This window comes from Natrix helvetica (genome assembly GCF_964273705.1).
Source record: "Natrix helvetica genome assembly, chromosome: 10".
NCBI lineage: Eukaryota > Metazoa > Chordata > Lepidosauria > Squamata > Natricidae > Natrix > Natrix helvetica.
This window is the reverse complement of record NC_138561.1, coordinates 13,831,793-13,844,737: the sequence shown is the minus strand read 5'-3', so window position 1 is coordinate 13,844,737 and position 12,945 is coordinate 13,831,793. Positions and strand designations below refer to the sequence as shown.

Here is a 12,945-nt window from a genome sequence, read left to right as displayed (position 1 = left end):
TCAGATCATAGTATTTCTTATACAGTAATTAACACGCTCTGATGCCAAGGAGTTCTACTCCCTCTCCCCACCTGAAAAGAACTCTGTTCCAACTGCCAGTTGCCTCACATTCTGTTATCTTAGTTCGAACTGGCAGATGTTCCACTCCTTCATTCAGGAGCCGTCTGGGGCTCCTTACAGCACTAAACATCAGTACCTCACCAAAATGCCTACACCTTCCACCTATGGAACTGCTTCCGGACTCAGGGCAGGGGGAGCGATATTCCCTTATGTGTTTCAATCACCGACGGCCACTGAGCCAACAGATTGTGAACCAAATTCCTCCTGCATAGCCCGATCACATAGTTTCGGCGTGAAGCATGGGTATCCAGCTAGTATTTTTATAATTGATATGGGTTGATTGTAGTGCATGTGCTTTGATCCCAATGTATAGAACATATTTATACTTAGGATCCCATTCCAGCAGAACATCTCATCGCTCATGGATTCAAACTCTTTGAGGTTACTAGGGCTATTACGTCGACAAACTGAAGCCTGAAAGTAGGAGGTGGCTGCTTTAATGAGCGGCAGTAATGCAGTGAGATGGGTGGTGCTTTTACTGAATCATTTTTGAAGTATGCAAGGTCCATTAAATCTATTAAACAAATATATTACTCTGGGGATGGAAGCAGGACAAAAAAAAGATATGAATAATGCAAAAAGGTTTTGTTTGTTTGTTTGTTTCAGGATATAATGGTGCAGCGTCGTGTTTAATTGTTGTGCAATGGAAGAAGGGCAGAAACGAGGCTACAGATTGTAGCACAGTGTGGTATTTTTATGCATGTGCTTACCAGGAAATACCCCTCTGATTTGTTTGTTTTTTAAATGGGATAGAAACTAAAAGGCTTCAGCGGAAGGTGGAGCGTTCAAGTGCAGGAGGCAAATCGGCAGTGTCCAGGGTGAAAGGAAATTCTTTCAGCCTGCCCTGTTTTAATCGGAGGGAAAGGAATGCACCAGCGAACACATCCAGACCAGAAAAGACAGCTCACACCCTGGTCGGTCAATCCCTAACTGAGCTCAAGAATAAATTGGATTTTCAGCCTCTGGAAGAAATCCCCGGGATTGGTGAGTACTTGATTTAAGGATTCCTCTGGGAAGGAGACCAAACCAAATCTCTGAAATGTAGGAGAGAGGACTTGGGTTCCCAGTAGATTTCCATCCAGAGTTTGTAGAGGAAGACAGGAATGAGGCAGGAAGCCTGGGATAAGCTGGGCTGAAGTGCGATAGCCTAAATTGATGTCCATTGCAACCCTCTCTAGTGTGGCATTGTAGGATGGTCATTTCTTTAATCTGAAGTCCTGTTTATCAGACCTGGTCCATGTTTTCCTTGTACAGCAGCCTTCCCTCATCTTTGAAGGGGGACCCAACACCCCCTGGGGCTAGGAAATGCAGGCTCGGATCTAGGGTACAGTATTATCTAAATAAACCAGTGGTCTTCAAACTTGGCAACTTTTAAGACTTGTGGAGTTGATCTCCCAAAATTGAATTGAATTGAAGTCCACAAGTCTTGAAGTTGCCAAGTTTGGGAACCCCTGCTCTAAACTATCAGCAGGTATCAGTGCACTTGAGAACAATATCCATCCAGGGTCTATTTTTTCTCTCTCTCCCTCTTTTCTTATCTTTTGGTGTATGTCAGGTTTCTCCTTTTTCTCAGCTATAGATTATCCTTATCTCTTGGACCCAATTTTCTATTGGCTAGCACTGGAACACCTTTGAGCACTGAAATGTTGTAACTGATCGATCAGAATCATGGTCAACAGAGCCCACTGTAACAACATTGCCAAAAAGGCGTTAAGAGTTGTTAACTTAATCTTGCGTAGCTTCTTCTCCGGTAATATTGTACTGCTAACCAGAGCATACAAAACCTTTGCTAGACCAATTCTCGAATACAGCTCATCTGTCTGGAACCCACAGTGCATATCGGACATTAATACAACTGAGCGAGTCCAGAGATATTTCACGAGAAGAGTCCACTGTTCCTCTGTTCACAACAGAATATCTTAAGCCACCAGACTTGAGATTTTGAGTTTAAACAACTTATAGCTACGCTGCCTTCGATCTCTAAGTGTAGTACATAAAATTATCTGCTACAATGTCCTACCTGTCAATGACTACTTCAGCTTCAATCACAACAACACACACAATAGAGACAAACATATGGTAAACCGCTCCAAACTTGATTGCAGAAAATACGACCTCAGCAAGAGTGGTCAATGCCTGGAATGCTCTACCTGACTCTGTGGTTTCTTCCCGAAACCCCCAAAACTTTAACCTTAGACTGTCTTCTGTTGACCTCACCCCATTCCTAAGAGGTCCTTAAGGGACATGCATAAGCGCACCAATGTGCCTACTGTCCCTGTCCTAATATTCCCTTGTATTCATATCCATTTCATGTATTCATAATCATGTTTATACTTATATATGTTATCTAATACATTCTTGATGGAATAAATAAATAAAATAAAATAAACGTTATGAAACGTATCCGTAGGATTTGGAGGCAGTGGGACTTGCTGGGCTTGGCTTTAAAAGGAAAAAAAAAGGATAAAAGGGATTTCCCCATCCTCTTAGTTCCCCAGATGTTCCACACAGCAATCGTCTCCAGTTTGGCATCTGTGAATGCTGGATTCTTATTCCAATCTTCTGCATTTAGCAAGCAATGGATGTTGGATGTTGTTGGGAAGGCAGAAGAAGGTTGTGGTCAAAGACAAACTGGACGATCTCATTTGGTGGAAGAGGTTAAAATGGGGCTCACACACGACATAGGAAGATATCATATGGGCTGCTTAGTTTAGCTCAGTGTACTGCACCAAACGAATTCAGCCGATTGTAATTAATTCAATGAAACCAAATGGTATCTTAACATATGAGGGTGGGTAATAATGTACCCAAGGAAAACGAGTTCTCTGGACATCTTAATGCTACTACAGATCTCCCATATGTGGGTTTATTTCTTAGGAGAAGACCAGTGCAGGTACATTTCTAAAAACATCTGTCATCCATAAAGCTCTCCACGTCTCTTTTATCTTGAGAATAGAAGAGAAGAGGACAGAACAGAACAGAAGAAAGTGGAATGGAACGGAACAGAACAGAGTTGGAAGGAACTTGGGAGGTCTTCTAATCCAACTCCCTGTTCAGGAAGGAAACCCTACACCACTTCAGATAAATGGTTGTCCAATCTCTTCTTAAAAACTTCCAGTGTTGGAGAATTCACAACTTCTGGAGGCAAATTGTGCCATTGATTAATTGTTCTAACTGTTGGGAAATTTCTTCTTAGTAGTTCTCTAGGTTGCTTCTCTCCTTGATTAGTTTCCACCTGTTGCTTCTTGTCCTGCCTTCAGGTGCTCTGGAGAACAGCTTGACTCCCTTCTTCTTTGTGGCAATCCATCCTTTTAAACTCACTTGTGTCATGTCCAACCCTGCCATCATGGAATTAGTGGACTTACTGGCAACTTAGACAGGGGTTCCCCCAATTTTAACCCCAGGCCAACAACCCTGAGGAATCGTTCCACTCTTACACCAGCCCTGCAGTGTTTGATAGCACCCCTCTTGCTCAACCTGCCGAGGGCCTTCAACTGCCCTTCAGAGGTAGATGGCTTTGCAAGCAGCTTTTCTGGGAAAGCAAGCAAGCGAGCGTGTGTGAACCTGTGTCCATCTGGCATCCTGTCTTACACAGCATCTGTGTATAGAAAGACTGAGGAGGGGGGTACTGGATAGAGAAGAGATGGTTGCCATGGCAGAGACAGGCCTTTGGGGAGAGCTGGCCTTGTTTGGAAGGAAGCACATCTTGATTTCTGCAGCCGTTGTAAAAGCCCAGGCTTGCCAAGGAGACCAAATGTGAACGGCAGATAATGCGGAGAGGCTTCCTCTCGGCCTGCCCTGGGTCAGCCAGCCTGTATCCACAGCCCAGATCCCACGTGGGTCCTTCCTTGTGGGCTGATTTATTATTGTTAGCGGAAAGGAAGTGGCTCAGCAAATAACAAATTCCTCATCCTTTCAGAAATTAACTCTGCCCTGCCCTGCTGCCCGGGGGAGTCCAAGTGCCTCTCAGCCCAACCCTCCTACTACAGCTGACATGTCCAGAATAATAATTGGCAGATGCCCCAGACCATCATCTGGCAATGGCAGCTGACAAGGTTATAAAATCTTGACTGGTTTAACTTCAGTCAGAAATAGCCCCACCGATTCCTCTAAAACGATTTGATTTATTCTCCAAAGCACCCCGAGGGCAAGGAAAGAAATAATGAGTGGAAGTCATACACTCATACACTTCGCTGCCCCTTGTTCACCCCCAGGGTTTCGCCCCCAGTACCCAAAAGCCCAGGGTGAGCATTATTTCACCGAATGACCTGTGACAAAGGGTCTGGATCGGAAGAGATGGGTCCCATTGCCCAGGGCAAACAGCTAGGGTCCTTTCAAGGGGGGCACAAATGGTAGAGGTGAATGACTGGGGGCAAAACCCTGGAGGAGAACAAGGGGCGGCGAAGGGTAGGAGGCGAACAGTCCCATTTCGTTCTTGGTTCAGTTCCAAGAGGGGAAAAAGACACCGGAAGGCTGCTTGGAAAGATGGTTTAATGGTGGACAGGATGACATGGCTTGAGCTGCTGAAGATGCTGAAGGTCCCTGGTTTTATGCCTTCTCTGGCCTTTGATCTTGAGCTTGTATTCTGATTGGTTGTCAGAGTCCCATGGGGTCATGCGGGGGCAACTCTGTAGGCTGTGCTTTGAGTCCACGTTTGGTTGAGCCTTGCTTCTTCCCAGGTGCCCTGATGGGTAAAGGGCTAATACTATCATGCCTTAATCCCATCACCCTGGGGCTGAAGGGGGTATCTTTGTTATGTAGAATAGGCTGACTCAGGCTTTTTAATGGCCCATTGACAAAGGTGGGGGCTACTAAGAGTGAGCCTGTTTCCTGCCTAAAAACATGTTTCACCATTTCTTATCCAGGGAAATATAATATTGTGCCTTTTTCAATATTTCCCAGGATATTTCATTTTTTCTAGGAGAAGGGTGGGTTTTAACTTCCTACAGTCCCAAAGGTGCTTTGGGGGGGGGGGGGGAAGCAACTGAACTTTCTTGGATTTTTTCTTCTTTGAAGACGCTTCGCTTCTCATCCCAGAAGCTTCTTCAGCTCTGACAGGATAGTGGGGAATGGAAGGATTTATATTCCTTGCAGACAGCTGGTCATTTGCATCCTTTTAGAGGGCCGTTGAAGCCCTTGGAGGTTTATCTGACTGAGAATCTCTACAGACAAATGGGTGGGAGCTTGTTAAAGACAGTTACAGCCTAAGACTGAGGAGAAATTTCCTGACAGAACAACTAATGAGTGGAATCCCTTGCCTTCTGGGGTTGGGGCTACTCCATCATGGGAGGTTTTCAAAAACAGACTGGAGAACCATTTGACTGGGATGCTATGAAGTTCCTACCTTGAGCAGAGGATTCAATTAGAAGACTTCTAACAGGTTTGTCTTAGCTCTATGATTCGTGGCGGCGCAGTGGTTAGAATGCAGCATTGCAGGCAAACTCTGCCCACAGTCTAGAGCTCGATCCCGGCCAGCTCAAGGTTGACTCGGCCTTTCATTCTTCCGTGATGGGTAAAATGTGGACCCAGATTGTTAGGGGCAATAGGCTGACTCTGTAAACCACTTAGAGAGGGCCATGGAGCATTGTGAAGTGGTATATATGTGCTACTGCTATTCGACTGAGCAGTCCTCATGAACAAAATGCATATTTCCAGAGAGTCCCACCCACTTTTGGGTCCCAATGGCCAGCGGGCATCAAATTTCTGACTGTTGCGGTGATTCAGGCAGCATTTTGCCCCAAGCCATGTGCAGAAAAATACTCCCTTGTTGGGGCATGTTGACACACCCTCTCTTCCTGTGAGCTGTATAAGTGTGTTACTGGGGCACATGTGATCTATGTTTATTGTTTCCATTTCTTTTTGAGTTATCTATGTTTTCCTGAAGCCTGAGGCAGTGCTAGGGAGGGGACGGATATTGGGTTAGCTAAACAAATGAAATAAATGCATAAGTTCTGGCCTACATTTTATGCCCTCTAGTATGTGATGCTTTGCCCCAAAACCTGGAAAGTATAAAACAGTCTGGAATGAGGCGTCACAGACATCTTAGTCACCGCTAAAATCAATCCATCAAAGCGTTTATTTGTGAATAACATAAAAACCACGTTCCGAGTCATCACTGTTTTGGCAAATTTATATTTATGGAGTTGCTTAGTGATAGATACTTGATTCTGAATCTAACTCTGGGACTTATTTTTCCACCCTAAGAGTTTGCATCACAGGAAACGTTCATTGCTACAAGAAAATAACAGAATGCTTTGCATCCATGGCATACAATCCATGAATTGTGCGATTCTATTTCCACAATTGTACAATTATTTTGAGGCAGTCTAGAAGTGCTTGAAATGATTCTAACTTCTTAAACTCTAGCAGAGTCTTTAAAACATGGGTCTTTGTACGCCGGTGTCCATTTTATCAAATGCTACTACATCTTTTATTTTTTAAAAAAATATTGATCTCAGTATAATAATACTGTCGGAAATCAGCAGATGGCAGCAACTTCAAGACAAACACTGACAGCTCGTTTCCTGGTGGTGTTTTTCTTTTTTCCTAAAAAAGCTTATGCTACAATAGCTTCCCCCGCCCCACCTGAATGGAGGTGAAAATCATTTTTCCTGCAAAAGCCCAGCCTTGTTGGAAATCTCGTTCAAGTCACTGCCTCATCCAGACATACCGTGTACTTGAGACGAAGCCTTTCCCAGGTTGTTAATCTGTTGGTTTATTGAATTAACTCAGATGCCTCAATATGAACAATTTGCCAGAGGTGGTGTTCAGCAGGTTCTGACCACTTCTGGAGAACCAGTAGCAGAAATTTTGAGTAGTTCAGAGAATTGGTAAATACCACCTCTGACTGGCCCTGCCCCCATCTATTCTCTGCCTCCCGACTCCCAGCTGATCGGGAGGAAATGGGGATTTTGTAGTATCCTTCCCCTGGAGTGGGGTAGGGTGGGAATGGAGATTTTACTGTATCCTTCCCCTGCCACGCCCACCAAGCCAATCCCATAGGACCAGAATGGTATCCGGTGCTCCGGGCTGGCTCCATTAAGCCCGTACCAGGGCATAACCGCCTGCAACCCCCATGTGTGTGTGTGTGTTTATCAAAGCCAGGAGTGAGATTCAAATAATTTAAAAACCGGTTCTCTGCCCTAGTGATTTCTTCCGACAACCAGTTCACCAAACTGCTCAGAAAGTTAACAACCAGTTCTCCCAAAGTGGTGCGAACTGGCTGAATCCCACCACTGTTCAAAGCACCTGGTGGTATGATAGACACAATGAGTATAGAGATTAATGATGAATAGATAAATAGCAATTATAAGAATGTATATCTATGAATGAATTTGAAAGGGAAAACATTAAAAAAAAACCTATTTGCTTGCAAAAAAACCACCTGCAAGGCCGAACATGCTTGAATCCAAGCGCTGATGGAGAATTGAAAAAGGTCACCCGCCAGGCATAACCTGGCTGAGCAGGTTTTTAGAAGTGCCCTTCGGAGGCCATTCATTGCTGCTTGAGCTTACCCTTCCCCCCCCCCCACCCTTTTTTCTTTTTTTGTATTTGCAGATAAGGCTTCTGTATGTTCCAAGGGCAGGATATAAATAAAACTGTGTCCCAAAAGGAAGTGTGTCTCTAGCAGGAAAGACAGAAAACAAGCATGTGATTAAATAAGTCACTGGGTGATAAACTGGCTTTGAGAAAAGGACTTTTATCTCAGTAATTGCAAACAGAAGGAAGGGACCAGAGTCACCGACAGGCTAAAGGTGGCGTCCACCTTAAAACGGCCTAAAGTTAACCTACAAATATGGAGATAACTTGTGTAGCTCTTGCCGGGCGTCCCAATTCCCTGTAGTTAATGGAATCGGGGTTTAACCCATCAACACAATTTTAGGCGCTCACACAATACAGGGTGTCCCCGACTCACAATCGAGCCCAACATTTCTGCTCCTCAGCAAGACGGTCGATAAGTGAATTTTGCCCCATTTTACGACTTTTCTGGCCGCGGTTCTTGAGTGAATCTTGGCTCAGTTAGCAACACGGTTGTGAGGTGGATCTGGCTTCCCCATTGATTTGGCTTGTCAAAAGGTCGCAAAAGGAGAATCACGTGACCCCGGGACACTGCAACCGTCGTAAGTACGAGACAGTTGCCAAGCAGTCGAATTTCGATCACATGACCAATGGTCGTAAAGGTGAAAAATGGTCATAAGTCACTTTTTCCAGTGCCTCTGTGTTCGAATGGTCAGTAAATTAACTGTTGTAAGCTGAAGACTACCCTTATATTAGTACTATAAACTAACCAGATAGGCTTGTGCCAATTAACACGACGTTAATGTAAAAGGGGTTTTTACTCATTTGTGGTTGTGTTGGGTAGACTCCTAAACCAGGGTTGGGTAAACAAGGAACCTTCAGGAATGAAACTTAAAATGAAAACCTCTCAACCCAGGGGTGAAATCCACTTAGCTTTGCTACTGGTTCGGTAGCAATTCACGCATGTGTGCAGAGCATCAAAAATGGATAATAATAATAATAATAATAATAATATTTAATGCTTCTAGACCGCCCCCTCTCCCAAAAGGGACTCGGGGCGGTGTACAGTTCATACAAAATATAACAAGATACAATAAAATTAAATATGTACAGTTGATAGTTAACTTGGAGGAGGTTAAAATGCAGTTAAAAGAACTGTACAAAGCAATATATTATAAGTTAAACCCTTAAAAACAGATACAGTGAATTAAAAATCCCTAAAATAACCAGATATAATACATTTGCCAGGAGGGGCAGGTGAATTATGCCAGGCCAAAGCACACCTGGAGAGATAAGCCAACAGCGAAGGGGGAGGAGGAATCCGCTGTGCCACGCAATTTAGATTAGCTAGAAAGCAGGAAATCCTGCTTAATATAAATCGCGTGGCACGGCTGATCATTGGAAAAACCATTTCGCCCGAACCAGTAGCATTTTTACTACTGGTTCGAGCGAACCGGTAGCATTTCACCCCTGCCCTCAACTTGAACGTCGTCTCTTTTGGTAGCATTAAAACGCCTTCAAGCCACCCTAGACGAGTAGCCTTACAAAGTTACCTTTCGTGTGTTTTTCCCAATGTAGTTACTTATCCATTAGCATCACCCCAGAATGTTACAAAGCTTTGCAAACTGAAGAGGAAACAAACAGTTTTGGTTTTAGGCAGTGGGAGTTGCACCGTGGTTTGTTTAGTAATCAAGGAAGCAAAAAAGAGAAATGGCCAGACTGATGATGGGCGGCCAACGGCACGAAAGTAAAACCGATTTTATAAATATTTCTGCTGGGAATGGCTGCCATGCTATAATTAATGTCACTTACTTTCTTTTGGCTCAATGTTTCCTGTGGTCCCAGCCAGCGTATCTTCTAAGCCATGATTTGTGGCTTGATCCGTTATGCAAACTCAGTCAGGGCAACATGTGAATGTTAGTCTGAATGTTAGTTTTAAATTTCTACTTTCAGCCAGCAATTCATCCATTCTTATCAGTATCTCACTGAAAACGCACCTAACGGTGAAAACGAAAAGCTAGTTAGTTATTTAGCATGTTGCGCCAAAAGCTTAGAGCTGTGTTTCTCAACTTTTGGCAAGTTTTAAGATAAGCAGACTTCTCCTCCCAGAATTCTCCACTGAGCCACGGGAATTCTGGGAGCTGAAGTCCCCTTATTTTATAGGTGCTAAAGTTGAGAAGCATTGAATTAGAGGACAGAAAAACAATTAAATATAAGAAATAGGTAAATAATAGAAATTTCCATTCTCAATATTTATATTTAACTAGCTGATAACCTGGTGTTGACCGGGTATTTATTTATATTTATTTATTAATCTAATTTATATGCCGCACCCTCTCCACCAAGGGACTTGGGGCGTCCAGACCAAACGTAATTTCTAATATTGGATTCCCCCCCCCCTTACCAGAGGGAGCCCCTGGAGGAGTACTGTCAAGCCGTTACCATGGCAACTCGACTGCACTGCACAATAGAAGCCATTTTACGGCAGTACGGTAGAATTCATTTTAAGGCACAATAGGCTGTATCTTAACAGAACAAACGCGCCGAGGGGCGTTAGGGGTGTCTTACTCCCACAGTATTTGTTTCCAGAGAGTAAGTCATCTGTGTACCAAGCTTGGTTGAAATTGTTCAAGGCGTTGCAGAGTTATGCTGGAACATACACACACAGAGCTGTTTATATATATATATATAGATCACGTTGGACAGCCAGTATTTCTCTAATAAGTATTCCATCTGGCATAAATCTCAGTTTGTTTTCTCTCCCAATTAATTCATACCGAAACCTGCTGGATACCAGAATGTGTTCCCTCTTGGCTGCACTACAGCACATTCCTCAAGCAGTTAAGTTCACCCAGCGTTGCCCTCTGAAGCACCCCGGGTGATTGCATGCCTGTGTTGGCACACCTTCGCAACTCTCTACCCACTCTTGGATCAAAGGCGCTGGGTTTGCAGGCTGTGTATTTGGCACAGTGCGGTTTCTTGGGGAACCGTTCAATACAAGATATGCGTGCACAAAGACAGAATCCATATATGGCTAACAGCACTGTGCTTTTCTGGGACTGGGTTTTCCCAACTCACATGAAACCCTGCTTTGCTTAGCTACAGTTTCCAGGATAAAGTAAACCTCACTGGTTTCACAGCATACGTTAAACTCCAAACTGTGGACTTGTTCCACATACGTTTGCCCGGTGATATGAATCCCCAAATGTTTGAATTTGAAATGTGGATTTACAGAAGGCCGTTACATATAAACTGGGTTGACAAAATCAGGAATGAGGTGATACGCCGCCTGGGAAAGCCAAAGGAAACGATCAAATCCATTAAAAAGCACTGAATATCAGACATTAACACAATTGAGCGAGTCCAGAGGTATTTCACAAGAAGACTCTAGAAAGAGTGCAGAGAAGAGCAACAAAGATGATTAGGGGACTGGAGACTAAAACATATGAAGAACGGTTGCAGGAACTGGGTATGTTTAGCTTAAGAGAAAGAAGGACTAGGGGAGACATGATAGCATTGTTCCAATATCTCAGGGGCTGCCACAAAGAAGAGGGAGTCAAACTATTCTCCAAAGCACCTGAGGGTAGAACAAGAAGCAATGGGTGGAAACTAATCAAGGAGAGAAGCAACTTAGAACTGAGGAGAAATTTCCTGACAGTTAGAACAATTCATCAGTGGAACAGAAGTTGCCTCCAGAAGTTGTGAATGCCCCAACACTGGAAGTCTTTAAGAAGATGTTGGATAGCCATTTGTCTGAAACAGAATAGGGTTTCCTGCCTAGGCAGGGGGTTGGACTAGAAGACCTCCAAGGTGCCTTCCAACTCTACTATTGTATTGTATTGTATTGTATTGTATTGTATTGTATTGTAAATCCTCCACTCCTCTGCTTACAATAGAATCCCTTATGCCACCAGGCTCGAAATTTTGGGCTTGGACTACCTAGAACTACGCCGACTAAGGTCTGACCTAAGCATAGTACACAAAATTGTCTGCTACAACGTCCTACCCATCAACCACTACTTCAGCTTCAACTGCAATAATACACGAGCACACAATAGATACAAACTGAAAGTAAACCGCTCCAAACTCCATTGGAGAAAATACGACTTCAGCAACAGAGGGGTCAATGCCTGGAATGCTCTACCTGACTCTGTTGTTTCATCCTCAAACCCCCATAACTTTAACCTTAAGTTGTCTACTGTTGACCTCACCCCATTCTTAAGAGGTCCGTAAAGGGGGCGTGCCTAATTGCAGCAAAGTGCCTAACATCCCTATCCTACTCTCCCCATATATTTGTACCCATTTCCCGTGTTCTTATTCATGTTTATTCTTATTCCTGTTAACTTGTACATGAGTGACAAAACAAACAAACAAACAAATGTTAGACTGTTTTGGACATGGGATGCCACACCCAGAAAGATACGGCATCCTTCACTTAATCCTCCAGGGAAAAATTGAAGGCAAACGAGATCCAGGCAGAGGAAGAACATCATGGCTTCAAAATCTAAAGTTTGACTGGTTTGGACAAAACCCAGCAGCACTTTTTAGTGTGGCAGTTGACAAAAATAGGATCGTCAACATGATCGCCAACTTCCGATGATGGATATGGCACAAGAGGAAGAAGAAGATTCATCCTCAAACAAGAGAACATTCACCAAATAGCAAATGACGGGAATCTAGCTTGTGGAGATACATAGAGAACTCCAAAAAGCCACACATGGATATTATAATTCTCCTTCGCTATAAAGTTAGCTGATTTTATGACCTTTTTGGAGCACTTTTTAAGCAAATGTGGTGATTGTTAAGTGAACCCATTGTTTGCTATGGGCCATCTTTGGCTGAAGGACTGAAATAAATGCCGGTTTCCAGACAAAACAACAACATTGTACTGTAAATTATAATTGCACACGTGCAGGGTGCCACAAAGAACAATAGCTCTTAGACTTATATACCGCTTCCCAGCCCTCTCTAAGCGGTTTACAGAGTCAGCCTCTTGCCCCCAACAGTTTGGGTCCTCATTTTACCCACCTCGGAAGGAGGGAAGGCTGAGTCAACCTTCAGCCTGGTTGAGATTCGATCTGCCAAATTGCAGGCAGCGAGCAGGCAGCAGAAGTAGCCTGCAGGACCGCACTGTGCCATCATGGTTTTTCAATGTGGGCTGGTTGCTGAGTGCTCAAAATGTGATCACATGACTGCTGAAGGGGGCATGGCCATCAAGGTTTTGAATTTAGAATTTGAATTTTTCGGGATCCATCATAACTTTGACCAGTTGAAGATTACCAGTACGTCTTATGTAAAAAGAATTGT

General features: G+C 43.8%; 1 protein-coding gene across 1 annotated transcript in view; it reads left to right on the top strand.

Annotated features, from left to right (window-relative positions):
- Positions 1-985: 985 nt before the first annotated feature.
- RIPOR1 (RHO family interacting cell polarization regulator 1) overlaps positions 986-12,945 on the top strand; it is a 107,884-nt gene continuing 95,924 nt past the window's right edge. Inside the window, exon 1 of the mRNA XM_081962938.1 lies at positions 986-1,104. The gene's annotated coding sequence lies outside the window, so the exon portion shown is untranslated. The remainder of the gene's footprint in view (positions 1,105-12,945) is intronic.